Genomic DNA, 22,788 nt, shown 5'->3' on the forward strand with positions numbered 1-22,788 from the left:
ATTTTTTTTATCTTGGTGAAGTCCCAATTGTTCATTTTTTACTTTGTTTCCCTGGCCTCCAGAAACATGTCTGGTAAGAAGTTGCTATGGCTGAGGTCAAAGATCTAGCTGCCTGTGTTCTCTAGAATTTTGATTGTTTCCTGTCTCACATTTAGGTGTTTAATCCATTTTGAATTAATTTTTGTCTATCATGTAAAAAAGTGCTCTAGTGTCATTCTTCTGCATGTTGCTGTCCAGTTTCCAACACCATATGATGAAGACACTGTCTTTTTTCCATTGGATATTATTTCTCTCTTTGTCAAACATTAGTTGAGCATATAGTTCAACTATATGGGGGTTTATTTCTGGGTTTTATGTTCTGTTCAATCAATCTATGTGTCTCTTTTTGTGCCAGTACCATACTGTCTTGATGATTAAACCTTTGTAATATAGCTTGAAGTCCAGAATTGTGAGGCCTCCAGGTTTGTTTTTTTTTTTTTCAAGATTGCTTTGGATATTCTGGGTCTTTTTTGGTTCCCTATACATTTTAGTATTGTCTTTCTTAGCTCTGTGAAAAATGCTGGTGGTGTTTTGATAGAGATTAAATTAAATGTGTATATTGCTTTTGGTACTATAGACATTTTAACAGTATTTGTTCTTCCAATACATGAGCATAGAATGTTTTTCCATTTCTTTACGTCATCTTCAATTTCTTTCATAAGTGTTCTATAGTTATCTGTGTACAGATCTTTTACCTCTTTGGTTAGATTTATTTCTAGGTTTCATTGGTTTTGGTGAAATTGTAATTGGGATAGATTCCTTGATTTCTCTTTCTGCCACTTCATTATTGATGTATAATTGTTATAGATTTCTGTAGATTGATTTTCTATCCTACAACTTTGTATAGTTTGTGTATCAGTACTAGCAAATTTTTTGGTGACATCTTTTGGGTGTTCTACATAGAGCCTCATGTCATTTGCAAATAATGAAAGTTTGACTTCTTACCTGCTAATTTGTATGTCTTTTATTTATTTTTACCATCTGATTGCTGAGGCTAGAACTTCCGGTACTATGTATAATAACAATGGTGAGGGGAGCCTGGATGCCTCAGTCTGTTAAGTGTCTGACTCTTGGTTTTGGCTCAGTTCATGATCACATTTCGTGAATTCTAGCTGTGCCTCTGCACCATCAGTGCAGAGCCTGCTTGGGATCCTCTCTCTGCCCCTGCCCTTCACATGCTTTCTCTAAAAACAAATAAAAATTAAAGAAAAAAAAGAAGGTTTAGAAAAATAACAGGGGTGAGAGTAGACACTCTGTCTTTTCCTGACCATAGAGGGAAAGCTCTCAATTTTTCTTTATTGAAGATGAAATTAACTGTGGTTCTTTCATTATAGGACCTTTATCATGTTGAGATATTTCCCTGTATCCCAACTTCATTGAGTTCTTATCAAGAATCAATGCTGTAACTTTGTCAAATGCTTTTTCAGCATTTTTTGGGAGGATCGTACGGCTCTTATGAATTATTTTATTAATGCGGTGTATCATGTTGATTGATTTGCAAATATTGAATTACCCTTGCATCCCAGGATTAAATCCTATTTGATCATGGTGAATGATGCTTTCAATGTACAGTTGGATTCAATTTGCAAGGTTTTTTTTTTTTTCTTTTTAAGAATTTTTACATTCATGTTCATCAGGGATATTGGCCTTTACTTCTCCTTTTTGGTGGGATCTTTCTTTGTCTGGTTTTGGAATCAAGGTAATGCTGACTTCATAGAATGAGTTTGGATGTTTTTCCTTTTCTATATTTTGGACAAGTTTGAGAAGAATAGTATTAACTCTTCTTTAAATGTTTGGTAGAATTCCCCTGGGAAACCATATGGCCCTGGACTTCTGTTATTGGGAGATTTTTGATTACTTATTCAATTTCTTTGCTGTTTATTGGTCTGTTCAAATTTTATATTTATTCCTGTTTCATTCTTCAAAGTTTATACGTTTCTACAAAGTTATCAATTTCTTCCAGACTGTCAAATTTGTTGGCATATATTTTTTTTCATTATATTCTTCTATAATTGTTTTTATTTCTGTTGTTTTGGTTGTAATCTGTCATCTCATTTGTGATTTTTCACATTTGGGTCCATTCTCTTTTATATAAGTCTGGCTATGAGTTTATCAATTTTGTTAATTCTTTCAAAGAACCAATTCCTACTTTCATTGATATGTAAATGTTTTTTTGTTTCTATATCATTTAGTTTTGCTCTAATCTTCCTTATATTCATCTCACTGCTGTCTTTAGGTTTCATTTTTTGTCCTTTTTCTAGCTTCTTTAAGTGTAAGGTTCAGTTGTGTATTTGAGATCTTTCTTGTTTCTTGTGATAGGCCTGTATTGCTATATGCTTCCCTCTTGGAACTGTTCTTGCTGCATCCCAAAGATTTTGGACCATGTGTGTTCATTTTCATTGGTTTTCATGTATTTTTTTATATTTCTTCTTTAATGCCTGGTTTACCCATTCGTTCTTTAGTAGGATGCTGTTTAACCTCCATGTATTTGTGGTCTTTCCAAATTGTTTCTTGTAGCTGACTTAAAAGATTCATAGTGTTGTGGTCTGAAAATATGAATGGTATGATGTAATCTTTTTGTATTTATTGAGGCCTAATTTGTGGCCCAGTATGTGATCTATTCTGGAGAATATACCATGTGCATTCAAAAATAATGTGTATTCTGTTGATTTAGGATGGAATGTTCTGAATATATCTGTGAAGTCCATATGGTCCAGTGTGTCATTCAAAATCATTTTTTCCTTGTAGACTTTCTGCTTAGATGATGTGTCATTGCTCTAAATCGAGTGGTAAGGTTCATACTAATATTGAATTATTATCAAAGAATTCCTTTCAGTTTGTAATTAATTGATTTATATGTTTGCGCATTCAAGTTGGGGACATAAATATTTAAAATTGTAAGATCTTGTTGGATAGGCCCCTTTATTACGATGTAGTACCCTTTTGCATCTCTTGTTACAGATTTTTATTTAAAAAATCTAGTTTGTCTGGTATAAGTATTGCTACACTAGCTTTCTTTTGACATCTATTTGCATGTTAAATGTTTCTCCATCCACTAACTTTTAATATGCAGGTTTTTTTTATATATCAAGTGAGTCTCTTCTAGGTAGTATATAGATGGGTCTTTTTTAAAAATCCATTCTGATACCCTAATTCTTTTTATTGGAGCATTTAGTCCATTTACATCCATGAATTGAATGCCATTATATTACTTGTTAAGTCATTCTTTCTGGAGATTTTCTCTGTTCCTTTCTAGTCTTTGTCACTTTTGGTATTTCTTTCCCCTTCAGGGAATATTCTTTAATATTTATTGCAGTAATGGTCATGAACTCCTTTAGTTTTTGTTTTTCCTAGAAACTCTTTATCTCTCCTTCTATTATGCATGATAGCCTTGTTGGATAGAGTATTCTTGGCTGTATATTTTTCCTATTCAGCATGTTGACTATATCATGCCATTCCCTTCTCATCCACCAAGTTTCTGTGGTGGCATCTGCTGCTGTTCTCATTTGTATTCCATTGTAAATTAGGGATTTCTGTCCCCTTGCTGCTTTTAGGATTTTTTCCTTATCTCTTTAGTTTGCAAATTTTAGTATGATATGTCTCAGTGTTGGCCTGCTTTTATTGATTTTGATGGGAGTTCTCTGTGCCTCCTGGATTTGGATGTCTGTTTCCTCCCCCAGTTTAGGGTAGTTTTTAGCTATAATTTGCTCAAATAAATTTTCCACCCCTTTTATCCTCTCTTCTTCTGGGACTCCTCTGATATAATTGTTATTATGCTTTTTGGAGCCACCAAGTTGCCTAAGTCTACATTGCAATGCAATATTTTTATTTCTTTCTTTTCAGCTTCATTATTTTCCATAATTTTATCTTTTATATCACTTTTTCATTCTCCTGTTTCTTCTATCTTTTTGGCCATTTCATCCAGTTAGTTTTGGATCCCAGTTACAACATTTTTTTATTTAGGTCTGACTAGTTATTAGGTCTTTTATGTCTGTGGTAAGAGACTCCCTGCTGTCTTCTATGGCTTTCTCAGTCCCAGATGATTCTCAGTCCCTTATGATTGTGGTTTTAAATTCTGGATCAAGCCTATTATTTATATATGTTCAATTAGATCATTGAACATGACCTTTTCCTCTTAATTTTTGGGAGATGAATTTCTTCATCTTGTTATTTTGTCCAAGTCTCTGTTTCTTTTCTGTGTTAGGAAAACCTGTTATGTGTCCTGCTCCTTAGAGTAGTTGCTTTATGAAGAAAAGGTCATATACTCTCCAGGACCTGGTGTTTCAGGAAGTGTCTCTGGTGTATTCTGTGTGCACTCTGCTTCTGTGTTTTGGGTGCTCTTTCCCTCAGGCAAGTCTTCTGCAGAGATTCTCCTTGCCTGCAGTGTGGAGTATTTGGACTTTGTCCAGAGTGGGGTGAGCATTAACTAGATTTTCTCTAGTCTGTTTGTTAAAAGAGGCCTGATTTTCTTTCCATTAGAGCTTAATCTTTGCAGCACTCTATGGTCAGTAGACATGATATATGTGGGAAGTTTGTGCTGGTCTTATCAGGAAGGGGCCCACTGCTCTGGCACTCAGGCACAGTTGCCTTGGTAAAGAAACACTTGTGCAATGCAGGGGGTGGGGATTGGTGTAAGCAGCTCAGGCTTCCAGTGTTGATGCTGTTCTGCTCTCTGAAGTCAGTCTGTGCTGATGGGCAAGGGAGAAAAATGGGGCCAGTCTTCTCCCTAGTCACTAGAAAGGTGAGTTAATTCCTGACATTGTCTAGGAAGCCTTCACAAAAGAGTGAACAATCTCCCCTCATGTGTCCCAAGTATCCCTTAAATCCCTGCCTTCACCCTTTATATGTCTGAGCCATCTCCTCACCTGGCAGCATGATACACCTGTGTTTTATTTCAGGTGTGCTGGTTGGGTTTCAAAACTTCAAATTTTCAGGACCTGGTTGTAGCAAGGGCCTATTCTGGTCTTCTAGGGGTGGGTCTTACCCTGCTAAGGCTGGTTCCAGTTTGTCTCAAAAGGCCAGTCACACTAACGCACAGCAGGTTGGAGTTTAAAGTGTGGCAAAAAGCCTGAGTCCATGTTAGCTATCTCAGCAGGTGTCTTTACATCTATGCTTAAGGGGCTTGGAGCACAGTTGGTACCCACTGGCTCTTTTTCCCCTCAAAGGCAATACCACCTATCCCAGATTCCAAGAAGGGCAAACTGTCTCTCCTAATGTATCCCAGGGGATCCTCAGATCATGCCATGCTCTTGGGCCTCTTCATTCACAGAAGCAATGCAGCATCTGCTAGGTTCAACACCAGTCATGGCACAGACTTCTGAAACTTCAGTATTTGAAGTCCATGGGTTTTAAAATCTCATGATAGGGGTGCCTGGGTGGCTCAGTCAGTTAAACTTTCAACTCTTGATTTCAGCTTACGTCATGATCTCATGATTCATGAGATTGAGCCCAACATCAGGCTCTGTGTGACAGCATGGAGCCTGCTTGGGATTCTCTCTCTTCCTCTCTCTCTGCTCCTCTCCCACTCACACTTACTCTCTCTCCCTCTCTCTCTTTCTCAAAATAAATAAATAAACTGAAAAAAATTAAATAAATAAAATCTCATGATTATCAACCCTTCTCCTTTTCCTGGTCAATAGCTTTGGAGAAGTGTTTTCCCTGTGCTCTGCTCTTTCTGTCTCTCTCTTTCTCTCTCTCTCTCCACATCCCCTTTCTCCATGATCATGGTTCCTTCCCCTCTGCAGCACCCATCATCCTTTTCTCCCCCAAATCACACATCTCAGTACCTCCTACCTTCCATGATGTGGCCCCCATCTCCCTCTAGTTTTGCAATTTGTTCTGTCAGTCCTCAGACTGATTCCTTGGGTGTTCAGAATGATTGATATTTATCTAGCTATGTTCAAGGGATGAGGAAAGCATAGGGTTCTCCTACTACTCACTTATCTTAACCTTCCCTTTAGAGTATAAGATATGTTGCTGTGATGCTAATAATTTTTATAGCATGTGTCATAATAAATAGAAGACAGTGGGGGTGTTGGTCAGTAGATATAAAGCTAGAAGAAAGTGGAACAACATAAACCACACCAATGGGGGCCTAGATATCCCAAAAGCAAAAGCCAATTAATTATTGGAATGGAGTCTTTGGAAATCTGGGAAAAGTCATGATATTGAATATAAAAGAGGCTCAAATAAAATAAAATCCCAAAATACCCTATTAGAATGGTCAGTAAATAAGCAAAAAGAAAAAAAAAAAAAAAAAGAACAAATGTAGTCATGTCTACATTTCTTTCACCTATTTGTGGAAGTGCTCAGAGAATTTCATCATGTCTTAGTTGAATTTAGTTATACAAACTTTACTGAATTAGGATATTTCTGAAGGTATGAATGCAATATAAGACAGAAAAGAAACAATCTTAAAACTATAATACTAAAGAAGAATAAGGGTGAGATTGTATTCTTAGCCATCTAAAATATCATTACAGTATAGAATTGGAGACATTATAGATATATTGCCAAAAATACCCTAAAATAAATGACATATTTGTTATTTTTATTTTTATTCATTTATAGATCCACCCAGTCCATCTATTCTTCTTTTCTTTCTCTGTGGCATGGCTGTTAAGGAGAATTAGACATAGTCCATTACTTGGAGACACTCATAGAACTGTTGTGAAGATAAAATAAAATAATAGATTCAAATGTGCTTTGAAAAGTTAATGTTAGGCAAATACTAGGCATTTTTTATTGTAAACACCCAGTAGCTGTGATGATTATTTAATAAACTTGGATAGTGTATGCAGATAGTTCATTTAAGTGAATTAGGCCTTGTGACCATCTTTTTTTTTTCTTAATTTTTAAGGTAATTCTGGGAAATATATGTGGAAGGAAAAGGTTTTAGTAAGATTTTTCTGTATAATTACAATAATATAGTTACATAGATCATACAGAACTTTTTGTTTCAAAGCAGTTTTATGTCATTTCATGATTTCATGTTGGGAAAATCAGAGACCATTATGGATGTAAAATATACTTACTAAATTCTAATTGTCACATATGTGAGGGGCAATTATTTATTTTAATAATGGAGATTGTTTTTCTCTCTCAGGAGAGGTACCTCTTTCATATCCCTGTAAAATCTACCCCAGATTCCAGTTTGAGCTGATCCCTATCCTGCCCCTGTGCTTTAGTGCAGACATACCTCTCTACCTACCTTTTTGACTGATGAACAAAAACAGTTTTTAGCAGTTCAACCACTATGTGATAGTATGATATTTAACCCTCATCTGTATGAATCTGTTTCCTCCATCTAAAAAGTGGCAATTTAGTGGATGATAACACCTTGGCAATGTCAACTCCTGAGTGTGCACTGGGGAGCCAACCTTGGAGAGCTGAGCATGTGAGGGAAAAAAGATCATTTAAAAAGTTTCACTAAAAATGAACTACTTAGACCTCATCAAAATAAAAATCTTCTGCACTGCTAAGGAAACAATCAGCAAAACTAAAAGGGAACCGAAAGAATGGGAGAAGATATTTACAAACAACATACCAGATAAAGGGTTAGTATCCAAAATCTATAAAGAAGTAATCAAACTCAACACCCCAAAAAACAAATAATCCAGCAAAGAAATGGGCAAAAGACATGAATAGACACTTCTCCAAAGAAGACATACAGATGACCATCCCAGACATGAAAAAATGCTCATCTTCACTCATCATCAGGGAAATACAAATCAAAACCACTATGAGATACCACCTTACACCTGTCAGAATGTCTAACATTAACAATTCAGGCAACAACAGATGTTGGTGAGGATGCGAAGAAAGAGGATCTCTTTTGCATTGTTGGTGGGAGTGAAAGCTGGTGCAGCCACTCTGGAAAACAGTATGGAGGATCCTGAAAAAATTAAAAATAGAACTACCCTACAACCTAGAAATTGTACTACTAGGCATTTATCCAAGGGATACAGGTGTGCTATTTGAAGGGACATCTGCACCCCCATGTTTATAGCAGCACTATAAACAATAGTGAAAGTATGGAAAGAACCCAAATGTCCATTGATGGATAAATGGATAAAGAAGATGTAATATATATACAATGAAGTATTACTCAGAAATCAAAAGGAAAGAAATCTTGCCATTTGCAACTACGTGGATGGAACTGGAGGGTATTATGTTAAGTGAAATTAATCAGAGAAAGACAAATATCATATGGCTTCACTCATAAGAGGACTTTAAGAGACAAAACAGATGAACTTAAGGGAAAGGAAACCAAAATAATATAAACACAGGGAGAGGGACAAAGCATAAGACTCTTACATATAGAGAACAAACAGAGGATTACTGGAGGGGTTGTGGGAGGGGGGATGGGCTAAATGGGTAAGGGGCATTAAGGAATCTACTCCTTAAATCATTGTTGCACTATATGCTAATTTGGATGTAAATATAAAAAAAATAAAATTAAGAAACAAAAAAAAGTTTCAGCTGAAATGGGCTGTTACTATAAGCACAAATTAGAATTTGTTGTTTCTCTTATCTGTAACATGAAGGAGTAGGATATGGATAATGTATGATGACCAACTAACCAGCATATTTTCATTTACCCCTTATTGTGGTTTAGTTGTCTTTTCTGTGGAGTCAGTGCTATGTAGCCATTTGGTAAAGATACAATTGCTGGTGACAGAAATAAATGGGAATAGGGTGTTTTCAAAAAGATATATTAAATATATTAATAGTAATGGACTCACAACCCAAATTCTTAGTGCATATTCACTTGGATTGAATTGTTTCATTTTTAGGGATGTAACAGTTGAATTTCATTTAGTACAGTGACAAAAAACTATGTCATCTATACTATATGAGTATAAAGTGGACTGGATACAGCTGCAAATAAATATAATTATTTTATAACACTACAATTCTCAGTGATCCTAATTTTATATATGTGATAGCTTCTAATTCTAATTCTAATTCTAATTCTAATTCTAATTCAGGATCAGCTATATTCCATATTAGTTTGTCTGTTAATCCATGCATTGTACTAGAAAAAGAAGCATTAACTTAGTAAAATAAATTTCACTAGTTTTAGTTCAGTAACTTTGAAAACAAAAGTGTTATAGAGGAAGAGTCTTTGGATAATTTTGTTTCTTACATAATTCCTTAGAACTGTAAAGACTTATTGCAACCCTCTGCTCTTTTCTTTATGCTCTCAGTGAGAGCCCAAATTCATCATTGGTTCATTTTTACATGTACATTCAGAAGGCATCATTTATTGCTGTTGTTTGAAAGTCACTTTACAGACTCTCAGAAGAGAAATCACCTGCCCCTACCTAGACACAATCTCTCATTTGACAGTTTTGAAAGCCACAATTCAGTATAAATGTCCAAGTGTTCTACCAGGAAAGAAGGCTGTAAAGGCTCCAATGTAAACCTTGTTCTATCTTGAATTGATTTCTTACTGGTGTATATGGATGGTTGTTTTTGATCTTTTACAGCTGACTGGTCAAAAAAGCAGACTAGAATGATGTTCAGAGTAAATCAAGACCAACCCATTAAGATGTTTAACTTATTAAGGATAAATAACATCATTGTGAACAGAAATATTTTGGGTATCCAGTGTTTCTGTTTTCTAGCTTAGGAATGACTTATTGCATGAATTACAAATCAGTTACTTTTCTGGATTTTGGTTTGTCATATTCGAAAAATGAGGAAAATACAAGATTCCTATCTCATAAAGAAATAACAGTTTTGAGCTAGTTTTGAACACTCTGAGCAATGTGGACACATCATTTTCTCCTCTCCCATCAGTATTTAATTAAAAGAAGTATGTTGTATATACTCATGTAGCACATCCTAATTCTAAATAATTTGCTTCTTAGTGCCAAATGGAATATCCAAAGTCTATTGTGTGTGTTTTTCCCATTATTATCTTTAAAAAAAAATTTAAAATGTAAAACAATGTAACACATGTGTAAATTACAAATAATAATAATATAAATGCCAGTGAACCCACCTTGCAACTCGAGAACTAAAACATTATCAACAATTTGCATTTTTTTTATGTGCCCATTCCTTTTCCTATACTTCTGCCTCCCTGCCAAAGGTAAGCACTCCTCCAAATTTTGTGTTTAACTTCTTACTGCTTTTTTACATTGCTTATTTGAAATGAAATATTTATGTTTAGAAGCAACTTAGAAAATTATACAATGCCTGAGCTTGAATGAACCTGTGAGAGCATTCAGCTCCACTCCATCATTTTATGTAAAGGGAAATTGAGACCCATAGGAGGCAGAATGAAGATGTCTGGCTTTTGGGTGGGAATTTGATCATCAGTTGGAAGGTGGGAAATATACTAATTATCTATGAGTTTGCTATCTATTCAGTAATAACTGCAATCATAACAATTGATACTAAAATACTCAACAATAGGTAGAGAACATGGAAGATGGCAGCGTAGGAGGACACTGGGCTAACTACATCCTGCTGATCACTTAGATTCCACCCACATTGGACTAAATAACCCAGAAAACCACCAGAAGACTAGCAGAACCAACTCTCTGGAGCCAAGCGTAGACAAGAGGCTCACAGAAGAGGGTAGGAAGGGCAGAGAGGCGGTGTGCCCTACACAGACTGACAGGAGGGAGCCGGGGCAGTGGAGGAGCAGGCCACCTGGCAAGGCAGAGCCCCCAAGTCTGGCATGCAAAAGCAGAGGGGCCCGACTGCGTGAGTTCTGACAGCCAGCGGGACCTAACATCTGGAATGTTAAAAGTGAAAACCTCTGCCCTTGGAGAGTGGGGAGAGTGAGAGGACACCGGGAAGACAGAGCTCAGGTCAGCAGGGAACAAAGGCTCTTGCAAGTGCCATTTCCTTCTCCCACCTCCTAGCCAAAATCCCAAAGGGAACCAGTTCCCATCACCCAACTTGCTTGCACCACGCAAACACCCAATGCTGTGCTTCTGTGCATCCATCCCTCTGATGGGTCTGCCTCACTTCCAGTGCTGCAGGACCCCTACAGCAGGGGTTCACCAATGGCAAAGCCAGCTAAGCTTGCCCCTCCCACCCCTGTGCACCTTGCAGATCCACCCCAGCTAATAGGCCAGATCCCATCAAAGCAGCACCACAAGCCTGGCAGTATGCAACTAGCACAGAAAGGGGCGACACCACTGTACAGTGAGTCCTGCCCCTGGGGGAAGGGAAGATAAGGAACACAAGAGTCTGACTGTGGCCCCAGCGGTGAGCTGGGAGCAGACATCAGGTCTGACTGTGGCCCTGCCCACCAAAACAAGTGACTCTGGACAACATGGAAAGTGCTGCAGTTTGGAGCCACCCTAGGGACTACCCAAAATGATGAAACAGAAGAACTCTCCTCAAAAGAAACTCCAGGAAGTAGCGACAGCTAACAAATTGATCAAAAACGATTTAAACAATACAACAGAAGAATTTAGAATAATAGTCATAAAATTAATCACTTGGCTTGAAAAAAGCATAGAGGACAGCAGAGAATCTATTCCTACAGAGATCAAGGGACTAAGAAATAGTCATGAGGAGCGAAAAAATGCTATAAATGAGGTGCAAAATAAAATGGAGGCGGCCATAGCATGGATTGAAGAAGCAGAGGAGAGAATAGGTGAATTTGAATATAAAATTATGGAAAAAGAGGAAGCTGAAAAAAAGAGAGATAAAAAAAATCCAGGAGTATGAGGGGAGAATTAGAGAACTAAGTGATGCAATCAAATGGAACAATATCCATATAATAGGAATTCCAGAAGATGAAGAGACAGAGAAAGGGGCTGAAGGTGTACTTGAACAAATCAGAGCTGAGAACTTCCCTGATCTAGGGAAAGAAAAATGCATTGAAATCCAAGAGGCACAGAAAACTCCCTTCATACATAAATTGAACCAATCTTCTGCACGTCATATCATAGTGAAACTGGCAAAATACAAGAATAAAGAAAAAATTCTGAAAGCAGCTAGGAATAAACACACTCTAACATATAAAGGGAGACCTATAAGACTAGTGGCAGACCTATCTACTGAAACTTGGCAGGCCAGAAAGGAATGGCAGGAAATCTTCAATGTGCTGAACAGAAAAAAAATATGCAGCCAAGAATCCTTTATCCAGCAAGTCTGTCATTCAGAATAGAAGGAGAGATAAAGTTCTTCCCAAACAAAAACTGAAGGAATTCATCACCACTAAACCAGCACTACAAGAGATCTTAAAGGGGATTCTGTGAGTGAAATGTTGCAAGGACCACAAAGTACCAGAGACATCACTACAAGCATGAAACATACAGACATCACACTGAGTCTAAACTCATATCTTTCAATAAAAACACTGAATGTAAATGGACTAAATGCTCCAACCAAAAGACATAGGGTATGAGAATGGATAAAAAATCAAGACCCATTTATTTGCTGTCTACAAGAGACTCATTTTAGACCTGAGGACACCTTCAGACTGAAAGTGAGGGGATGGAGAACTATCTATCATGCTATTGGAAGTCAAAGGAAAGCTGGAGTAGCCATACTTATATCAGACAAACTAGACTTTAAATTAAACAAGAGATTGTAACAAAATTGTAGAGATTAAACAAGAGATTAAACAAAATTGTAACAAGAGATGAAGAAGGGCATTATATAATAATTACAGGGTCTATCCATCAGGAAAAGCTAACAATTATAAATGTCTATGTGCCGAACACGGGAGCCCCAAATATATAAAACAATTAATCACAAACATAAGCAACCTTATTGATAAGAACGTGGTAATTCCAGGGGATTTTAACACCTCACTTACACCAATGGATAGATCATCTAGACACATGGTCAATAAAGAAACAAGGGCCCTGAATGACACATTGGATCAGATGGACTTGACAGGTATATTTAGAACTCTGCATCCCAAAGCAAAAGAATATACTTTCTTCTCGAGTGCACATAGAACGTTCTCCAAGATAGATCACATACTGGGTCACAAAACAGCCCTTCATAAGTATACAAGAATTGAAATCATACCATGCATACTTTCAGAACACAATGCTATGAAGCTTGAAATCAACCACAGGAAAAAGTCTGGAAAACCTCCAAAAGCATGGAGGTTAAAGAACACCCTACTAACGAATGAGTGGGTCAACCAGGCAATTAGAGAAGAAATTTAAAAAAATATATGGACACAAATGAAAATGAAAATATAGTAATCCAAACGCTTTAGGACACAGCAAGGGCAGTTCTGAGAAGAAAATACATTGCAATCTAGGCCTATCACAAGAAACAAGAACAATCCCAAATACGAAATCTAACAGCACACCTAGAGGAAATAGAAGAAGAACAGCAAAGACACCCCAAACCCAGCAGAAGAACAGAAATAATAAACATCAGAGCAGAAATAAACAATATAGAATCAAAAAACAAAACAAAACAAAACAAAACTGTAGAGTAGAACATTGAAACCAAGCATTGGTTTTTTGAAGACATAAATAAAATTGATAAACCTGTAGCCAGGCTTCTCAAAAAGAAAAGGGAGATGACCCAAATAGATAAAATCATGAATGAAAATGGAATTATTACAACCAATCCCTCAGAGACACAAACAATTATCAAGGAATACTATGAAAAATTATATGCCAGCAAACTGGAAAACCTGGAAGAAATGGACAAATTCCTAAGCACCCACATACTCATCCTCAATGGGGAAAAACTGAGAACTTTCCCGCTGAGATCAGGAACAGGACAGGGATGTCCACTCTCACTGCTGTTGTTTAACATAGTGTTGGAAGTTCTAGCATCAGCAATCAGACAACAAAAGGAAATCAAAGGCATCAAAATTGGCATAGATGAAGTTAAACTTTCACTTTTTGCAGATGACATGATATTATACATGGAAAATCTGATAGACTCCACCAAAAGTCTGCTAGAACTGATACATGAATTCAGCAAACTTGCAGGATACAAAATGAATGTACAGAAATCAGTTGCATTCTTATACACTAATAAAGAAGCAACAGAAAGACAAATAAAGAAACTGATCCCATTCACAAATTGCACCAAGAAGCATAAAATACCTAGGAATAAACCTAACCAAAGATGTAAAAATCTGTATGCTGAAAACTATAGGAAGCTTATGAAGGAAATTGAAGAAGATACATAGAAATGGAAAAACATCCCATGCTCAGGGATTGGAAGAATAAATATTGTTAAAATGTCAACACTACCCAAAGCTATCTACACATTCCATGAAATCCCAATCAAAATTACACCAGCATTCTTCCCGAAGCTAGAACAAGCAATCCTAAAATTTGTATGGAACCACAATAGACCCCGAATAGCCAAAGTAATATTGAAGAAGAAGACCTAAGTAGGAGGCATCTCAATTCCAGACTTTAGCCTCTACAACAAAGCTGTAATCATCAAGACAGCATGGTATTGGGACAAAATTAGACACAGACCAATGGAATATAATAGAGACTCCAGAATACACCCACAAAAGTATGGCCAACTACTCTTTGACAAAGCAGGAAAGAATATCCAATGGAAAAAAGTCAGTCTCTTTAACAAATGGTACCAGGAGAACTGGACAGCAACATGCAGAAGATTGAAACTAGACCACTTTCTTACACCATTCACAGAAACAAACTCAAAATGGATAAAGAACCTGAATGTGAGACAGGAAACCATCAAAATTCTAGAGGAGAAAGCAGAAAAAAAACCTCTCTGACCTCAGCCGCAGCAATTTCTTACTTGACACATGTCCAAAGGCAAGGGAATTAAAAGCAAAAATGAACTATTGGGACCTCATCAAGATAGAAAGCTTCTGCACTGCAAAGGAAACAATCAACAACACTAAAAGGCAACTGACGGAATGGGAAAAGATATTTGCAAATGGCATATTGGACAAAGGGCTAGTATCCAAAATCTATAAAGAACTCACCAAACCCCACACCTGAAAAACAAATAATCCAGTGAAGAAATGGGCAGACAATATGAATAGACACAAGACATCCAGATGGCCAATAGGCACATGAAAAGATGATCATTGTCACTCCTCATCAGGGAAATACAACTCAAAACCACACTCAGATACCACCTCTAGCCAGTCAGAGTGGCTAAAATGAACAAAATTTGGCGACTATAGATGCTGGAGAGGATGTGGAGAAATGGGAACCCTCTTGCACTCTTGGTGGGAATGACAACTGGTGCAGCTACTCTGGAAAACAGTGTGGAGGTTCCTCAAAAAATTAAAAATTGATCTACCCTCTGACCCAGCAATAGCACTGCTAGGATTTTATCCAATGAATACAGGAGTGCTGATGCATAGAGGCACTTGTACCCCAATGTTTATAGCATCACTTTCAACAATAGCCAAATTATGGAAAGAGCCTAAGTGTCCATCAACTGATGACTGGAGAAAGAATTTGTGGTTTATATACACAATGGAATACTATGTGGCAATGAGAAAGAATGAAACAGGGCCTTTTGTAGCATCGTGGATGGAACTAGAGAGTGTTCTGCTAAGTGAAATAAGTCATACAGAGAAAGACAGATACCATATGTTTTCACTCTTATGTGGATCCTGAGAAACTTAACAGAAGACCATGGGGGAGGGGAAGGAAAAAAAAAGAGGTTAGAGAGGGAGGGAGCCAAAACATAAGAGACTCTTAAAAACTGAGAACAAACTGAGGGTTGACGGGGGTGGGAATGAGGGGAGGGTGGGTGATGGGTATTGAGGAGGGCACTTGTTGGGATGAGCACTGTGTGTTGTATGGATACCAAGTTGATAATAAATTTCATATTAAAAATAATAAAAATAAAATACTCAACAATAAAACATAAAACTTCTGCACAGTGAGGGAAATAATCAGCAAAACTAAAAGGCAACTTATGGAATGTGAGAAGATATTTGCAAATGACATACCTGATAAAGGGTTTGTATCCAAAATCTATAAAGAACTTATCAAAGTAAATATCAAAAAAACAAATAATCCAGTTAAAAATGGGTAGAAGATATGAATAGAAATTTTTCCAAAGAAGACATCCAGATGGCTAACAGACACATTAAAAATGCTCAAGATCACTCAGCATCAGGGAAATACAAGTCAAAATCACAACGAGATACCCCCTCACACCTATCAGGATGACTGAAATTAACAACATAGGAAACAGTGGATGTTAACAAGGATACAGAAAAATGGAATCCTCTTACACCATTGGTGGGAATGGAAACTGGCGCAGCCACTCTACAAAGTAGTATGGAGGTTCCTCAAAAAGTTAAAAATAGAACCACCCTACAACCCAGCAATCACACTACTAGTATTATCCCTAAGGATGCAACAATAGTGATTCGAAGGGGCACATGCACCGTGATGTTTTTGGAGCATTATGAACAATAACCAAGTTATGGAAAGACCCCAAATGTCCATTAACTGATGAATGGATAAAGAAGATGTGGTATATATATACAATGGAATATTAGTCGGCCATCAAAAAAAGAATGAAATCTTGCAATTTTCGATGATGTGGATAGAGCTAGAGTATATTATGCTAAGTGAAACCAGTCAGAGATTATGCTGAGTGAAATCAGTCAGAGAATGCAAATACCATATGATTTCACTAATATATGGAATTTAATAAACAAAACAGATGAACATAAAGGAAGGGGGAAGAAAAAGATAGGGAGGCAAACCATAAGAAACTCTTAACTATAGAGAACAAACTGAGAGTTGATGGAAGGTTATGAGGGTGAGAGTCTAAATGGGTGATGGTTTGTGATGAGCACTGGTTGTTGTATGTAAGTGATGAATCACTAAATTCTACTCCTGAAATCAGTACTATACTATATGTTAACTAACTAGAATTTAAATAAAAACTTCAATAAATAAATAATACCATCTTGGAAGGAGAATTATTTTCTAAGATTATAAAATTAAAGAAAAAAAATAATAAAACTAGGTGCTGTGGTTCTCAAATCAGCATTCTTTGTGATTTAAAAATATAAGAACTGGGGCACCTGGGTGGCTCAGTCGTTTAAGCAACCAACTTCAGCTCAGGTCATGATCTCATGTCTCGTGAGTTCCAGCCACGTGTCAGGTTCTGTGCTGACAGCTCAGATCCTGGAGCCTGCTTCAGGTTCTGTGTCTTTCTGTCCCTCTGCTGTTTGCACTCTGTTTCTCTCTCTCTCAGAAATAAATAAACATTTAAAAAAATTTTAAATGTAAGAATTATTCAATAACATATTTATAGAAAAACTGCCTATAAATCGAAATTGTATATATTGTACCTTAGCTCTGAATTCTATTATATACCTGGAGTATCAGCCCTATTAAAAACTTTAAAATTTGCAGTAAATTCTTTTAAAAGACACATTTCAATGAAATATAATTTCTTTTTCTAAATTTTTTTAATCTTTATTTTTGGAGAGAGATAGAGACAAAGCGCAAGTGGGGGAGGAATGAGATAGAGACACAGAATCTGTAGTAGGTTCCAAGCTCTGAGCTGTCAGAACAGAGTCTGACACGGGGTTAGAACTCATTAACCATGAGTTCATGATCTGGGCAGAAGTCGTACTGTTAAGTGACTGAGCCACCCAGGCGCCGTGAAAAATAATTTCTAATGAAAATATTAAACTTTTCTGATTTTCTTTAGAATTATATTACTGCATACATTAAATAGTATGGTGATAAGATAAAGTGTGTGTGTGTGTGTATGTGTGCGTGTGTGTGTACACACAATTACTGTATTGAACTTATGCAGTAATATAATTCTAAAGAAAACTAAAGCAGATATACATATATACAGGTAATATTTGTATATATCTATATATATACATATATATGTATATATATATACACATACATATATACATATACACACATACATACATACACAACACACCATGATGTGTTTCTAGTTATTTATCAACTGAGGCTATTTTAACTGGAGCTTCTTACTCTCCTAATTATGAAATTAAAGGGATTCTGAATTCTTTTGTAAATTGAAGGTTCAATATTTGATTTATCTGTTCTTTAATTTATAGTTTTGTCCACAGTTGAATATCACTAATTTGCGTTAATGGGGAAGTAGTCTGAAATATAGACCAGAACTGACCAAGAGAAATTTCTCTAGTGATGAAAATGATTTTTCATGATGTCCAACATGATAACCACTAGACAGCTGTGAGTAATAAAGCACTTGAAATGTGGTTAGTGTTATTGAGGAATTGAATTCTTAATTTTATTTATTTAAATAATTTAAATAGCAACACGTGGCTAATGGCTACCACACTGCACAACTCATAAAAACTCAAAAGATTAGTTTGGTGGTATTCAAGAGATAAGGATGTAACCATTAAGAGTCACCCTACTAGACATGTTTTCCTGAGTTGACAAGCATTTGTAAATAATATTCTCTTTGTTTAACATAAATAATTTTAGCCTAGTTTGTTATGTGAGTGAAACACATAAAAATTGAAAAAGTGTTTATTTTCTTGATACAGCTCTTTTTATAATGTGGTGAGAAATTCATCAGCCTACACTCTATTAGTATAGTTACATATTCTAAATTTATTAGTGTAGATTTATTGTTTTCTTACATGGACTAAAAACAGAGAGGCACACAGTGATATGATTTTTTATTAAACACAAGAAATAATTAGAATAATTTCAATGGCAAAGTAGAAGAAAAGCTACCTTTCAAAATACTGGACTTCAAAATATTTAGTTCCTATGATAGCATCTTAACTAAATACCTGGCATAACCATTTCTGTGGTTAGGAAAAGTGATCTTAGAATGAAGTTAGTCAGTGCCTAAACATCTTTGTGGTTAACTTTTTATTGAATTGCCACTTTAATTTAGGAAGCATAATAATGAGGGGTGGCTGGGTGGCTCAGTTGGTTAAGCATCCAACTTTGGCTCAGGTCATGATCTTGCGGTTTGTGAGTTTGAGCCCCTCATAGGGCTCTGTGCTGACAGCTCAGAGCCGGGAGCCTGCTTCGAATTCTGTGTCTCCTCCTCTCTCTGCCCCTCCCACGTTCATGCTCTGCCTCTGTCTCTCAATAATAAATAAACATTATTTTTTAAAGGAAGCATAATAATGACAATGATGACCTTAATATCATTATGTAAACTTCTATCCATGAAAATATTGGCTTTTCCAATCTCTAAAGATCCATTAGAGCTGGTTTGTAAAGCAGTCCATACTTTTTCATTGAAAACTCTCAAAAATAATGCTATTTTCATACTATATTCCTAAAATTAGAAGAGAAGTTTCTTTCATTGACTCTGAAGAGTTCTCTTGGCTTCTAATCATATAAAAAAGAAAACATTGCTATTATGTCCTAAACACTGGACCATAATTAAGGTAAAAGAAATCCTCACTGTACTCATGTTGTAAACAGTAGCCTGACATCAACTGAAAACAAGGAAATGAGTTGTAGGGTAGATTATTCCTAAAGTATAGCAGATGCAGAAGTCCTGTGTGATACGGACATTGAGAACATGTTAAAACAACTTTACCAAAACAACTTACTCAGTTATCAGAAATGAAAAGTTAATTATCAAGGTTTACTATGTGCAAGAGCTTTGTGAAATGTGTATTTGTCATTGTGGTTAATTTGCACATACCTCACTGATGAAAAGGCCAGGGGAGCTAGGCCGAGAACACAGCTGTACAGGCAGCTCAACTAATTGCCTCTTCATCCTCAACCTCATTTATCTTTATTTCTTCCCAATTATACCAAATTATCAATAGTCTCTGTTGTATCAGAGTCTTAATCCCCTTTATTCAGGCAGCATTACATAGTGGCAGATGGATTCTTGGAGGGAGTGAGAGTAAATAGCCATGAAATGCCACCTCTGGCAGATGGCACTGCTCACAAGAAATGAGACAAAATATTTGGAATTTGTAACTGAGCATTGGTATGAAGATGCAAGCTGTTAATATTTTTTTAAGATAATCAAGGTGCTACCTGGTAAAAATGTAACCTATATTTTAAAGAAAAAATACAAAGGTTCAAGTGTTCACATCTCAAAAATAATACGTTTTTAGATGGTATATTCCCACTGAGTACTGTAGCCATGAAGTCCTTTCATGCCATGATATCTTATGATAATAAATGGCCTATTTTCATTTGAAACAAAGAACAGATATTCTGAATTCAAAGATATAATATCATTTATTTTTCTCTCCTATCAAATAACAGACTGTGAAATATTATTGTATCTACTGCCATATTGAAAATATGCTTCAAAATTGAAAAAAAACTGAACATAAAAAAGAAAAAAAACATCGTGAGAAAACAGTTTGGAAACGTAAATTCTTTATTTGGTAAAAATAAGTCATTTTTTATATCACTTACAAAATATCAGTAATAGAAATCTAAAAAAAAATTCTTTTCATTTGATCAACAAATTTTGTTGATTTGCCAAAATAAGTACATAGCAAGTATGTTTTTATGAATTTAATATTCAGAAGCATATTATCTATACATATTATTACATAGATGCAATGGCTGAAACAAACGATAAATAAATGACAGTAACTTTTAAAATGAAATGTGAAATAATAAAATAGGTCACTTTAGAGTATTTTATTTTCAAGCCAAATATATTTTAACAAGAGCTAGTGGATTTTTCTTTGAGCTTTTCTATAACACAGTGCTGCTTAAGGAGTAGGTATCTCTTTGTCATACACACACTGGATGCTGAATTCAATAGAATTACCACAAATTTTGTCCCATTTGTCAGTGACACAGAAGGGAGAAAGTGGACAAAACTATGAAACTGCTTGCTTCCTTGGTATCCACGGTTCCAATTCTCTATGTCCTTTTATATACTCCCCCCCAGCCTTTTTAAGTTTTATTTATTTATTTAGAGAGAGAAATAGAGCATGAGCAAGGGAAGGGCAGAGAGACATGGAGAGAATCCCAAGCAGGATGTGCGTCATCGTCATGGAGCCTGATGCAGGGCTCAATCCCACCAACCGTGAGATCATGACCAAACCAAAAATCAAGTCACCTGCTTAAGCAACTGAGCCACCCTGTAGCCCCTTATACACTTCTTCTTAAGCTACCCCTTGGCAACTGTATCTTACACCATTGTCTATCTTCTACACTGACCTATCCAAGTTATATCCTGTAAATATTCCTTCTCATCTCAATTTCTTCAATAGTTTAAAATTTTCATGTTCACTTTATAAAATGTTTCTAGACTGCATGAAGTAAACATGTGTGAATTGAGCTGTTAATTGAGCTTGGAATATAATAATTTTTAGCATTTTCTCCCCAAACTAACTGTTGAGGTTTCTTAATTTGAAACCAAAATTCCAAGGCTACTTTGTATTGTACACTGTTAACTTGGGTCAGTTTAGGAAATTTGTGTGAAAACATAAGTATAAATTTTCCTGACACTGATCTATCAAAAGTTCATCCCACTTTTATTTAGAGTTTGGATCTGTGCTGTGTTCTGTTCTATAGCCTGGGAAAAACATATTATTACTGTAGACAGACTAATGCAAAAAATATTATAGACAAATCCAAACTTTTGAGATGCCTATAGTGTTATAATGTCAATAACTCTGGAGCTACTATTATTTTATAAAATTTTGAAAAGTTAGTTTAAACTGTTTAAATGTTTATTTATTTTTTGAGAGAGAAGGAGAGGGAATGAGCAGGGTAGGGTCAGAGAGAGAGGGAGATACAGAATCTGAAGCAGGCTCCAGGTTCTGAGCTGTCAGCATAGAGCTGGACATGAGTCTTGAATGGATGAACTGCGAGATCATGACCTGAGCCAAAGTCGCTCAACAAACTGAGCCACCCAAGCACCCCAAAAAGTTAGTTTTAAAATGTAACATAAATTCTTTGCTTTCATTCTGAGGCATAGGTGATGTTATTTTTTTTTTTCCAAATATATTCATCATGCCTGATTGTCATCCTTGGAAACAAAAGTTTGTAAATTGGCCAGACATTTTTTGTTACCTTTGATGCATTGCCAGCCCTAATAAGCTGAGTCTGTGTGGTTTGCCAGTGCATATTTAACTCTTCATCCTTACAAGAATGAGTCTGGGCTTAATAGTGGTTATGTGTTGGGATTTAGTAGGCTGTGAACAATAAATAAAGAATCCCATTTAAATATAAATTGAGGTTTTTTTTTTCGGAAGATGGCGGCATAGGAGGATGCTGGACTCACTGCGCGTCCTCACCTCACTTAGGTTCCACATACACCTGCCTAAATAACCCAGAAAACCACCAGAGGATTAGCAGAACGGAGTCTCTGGAGCCAAGCACAGACAAGAGGCCCACGGAAGAGGGTAGGAAGGGCAGAGAGGTGGTGCCCACTGCACAGACTGGCAGGAGGGAGCCGGGGCAGAGGGGCAGCCCGCCGGCCAAGCAGAGCCCCCAGTCTGGCTTGAAAAAGCAGAGGGGCCGGATGGAGTGTGTTATGACAGCAAGCGGGACATAGCATCTGGGAGGTCATAAGTTAACAGCTCTGCTCGGAAAGAGGGAAGGCTGGAGGACAAAGGGAGGGAGAGTTGCTAAGCCCCAGGATGACAGAGCTCAGTTTGGCGGGGAACAAAGCTGCTAACCAGCGCCATCTCCCTCGCCCATCCCCCAGCCAAAATCCCAAAAGGAACCGGTTCCTGCCAGGGAACTTGCTTGCTCCGAGCAAACACCCAAAGCTGTGCTTCTGCAGAGCCACCCCTCCGGCAGTGGGTCTGACTCACTCCTGCTGCCACAGGGCCCCTCCTGAAGTGGATCACCTAAG

The 22,788-nt window shown here is 36.7% G+C and overlaps 1 protein-coding gene and 1 non-coding gene across 2 annotated transcripts in view; both read left to right on the forward strand.

Moving 5' to 3' along the window:
• DACH2 (dachshund family transcription factor 2) overlaps positions 1-22,788 on the forward strand; it is a 764,445-nt gene that overhangs the window by 601,518 nt on the left and 140,139 nt on the right.
• Positions 7,363-7,438, forward strand: LOC122235609. Its single transcript, XR_006213650.1, has one exon. It is a non-coding gene; the product is annotated as a small nucleolar RNA SNORD55/SNORD39 (small nucleolar RNA).

This window comes from Panthera tigris, chromosome X, assembly GCF_018350195.1.
Source record: "Panthera tigris isolate Pti1 chromosome X, P.tigris_Pti1_mat1.1, whole genome shotgun sequence".
NCBI classification, from domain to species: domain Eukaryota; kingdom Metazoa; phylum Chordata; class Mammalia; order Carnivora; family Felidae; genus Panthera; species Panthera tigris.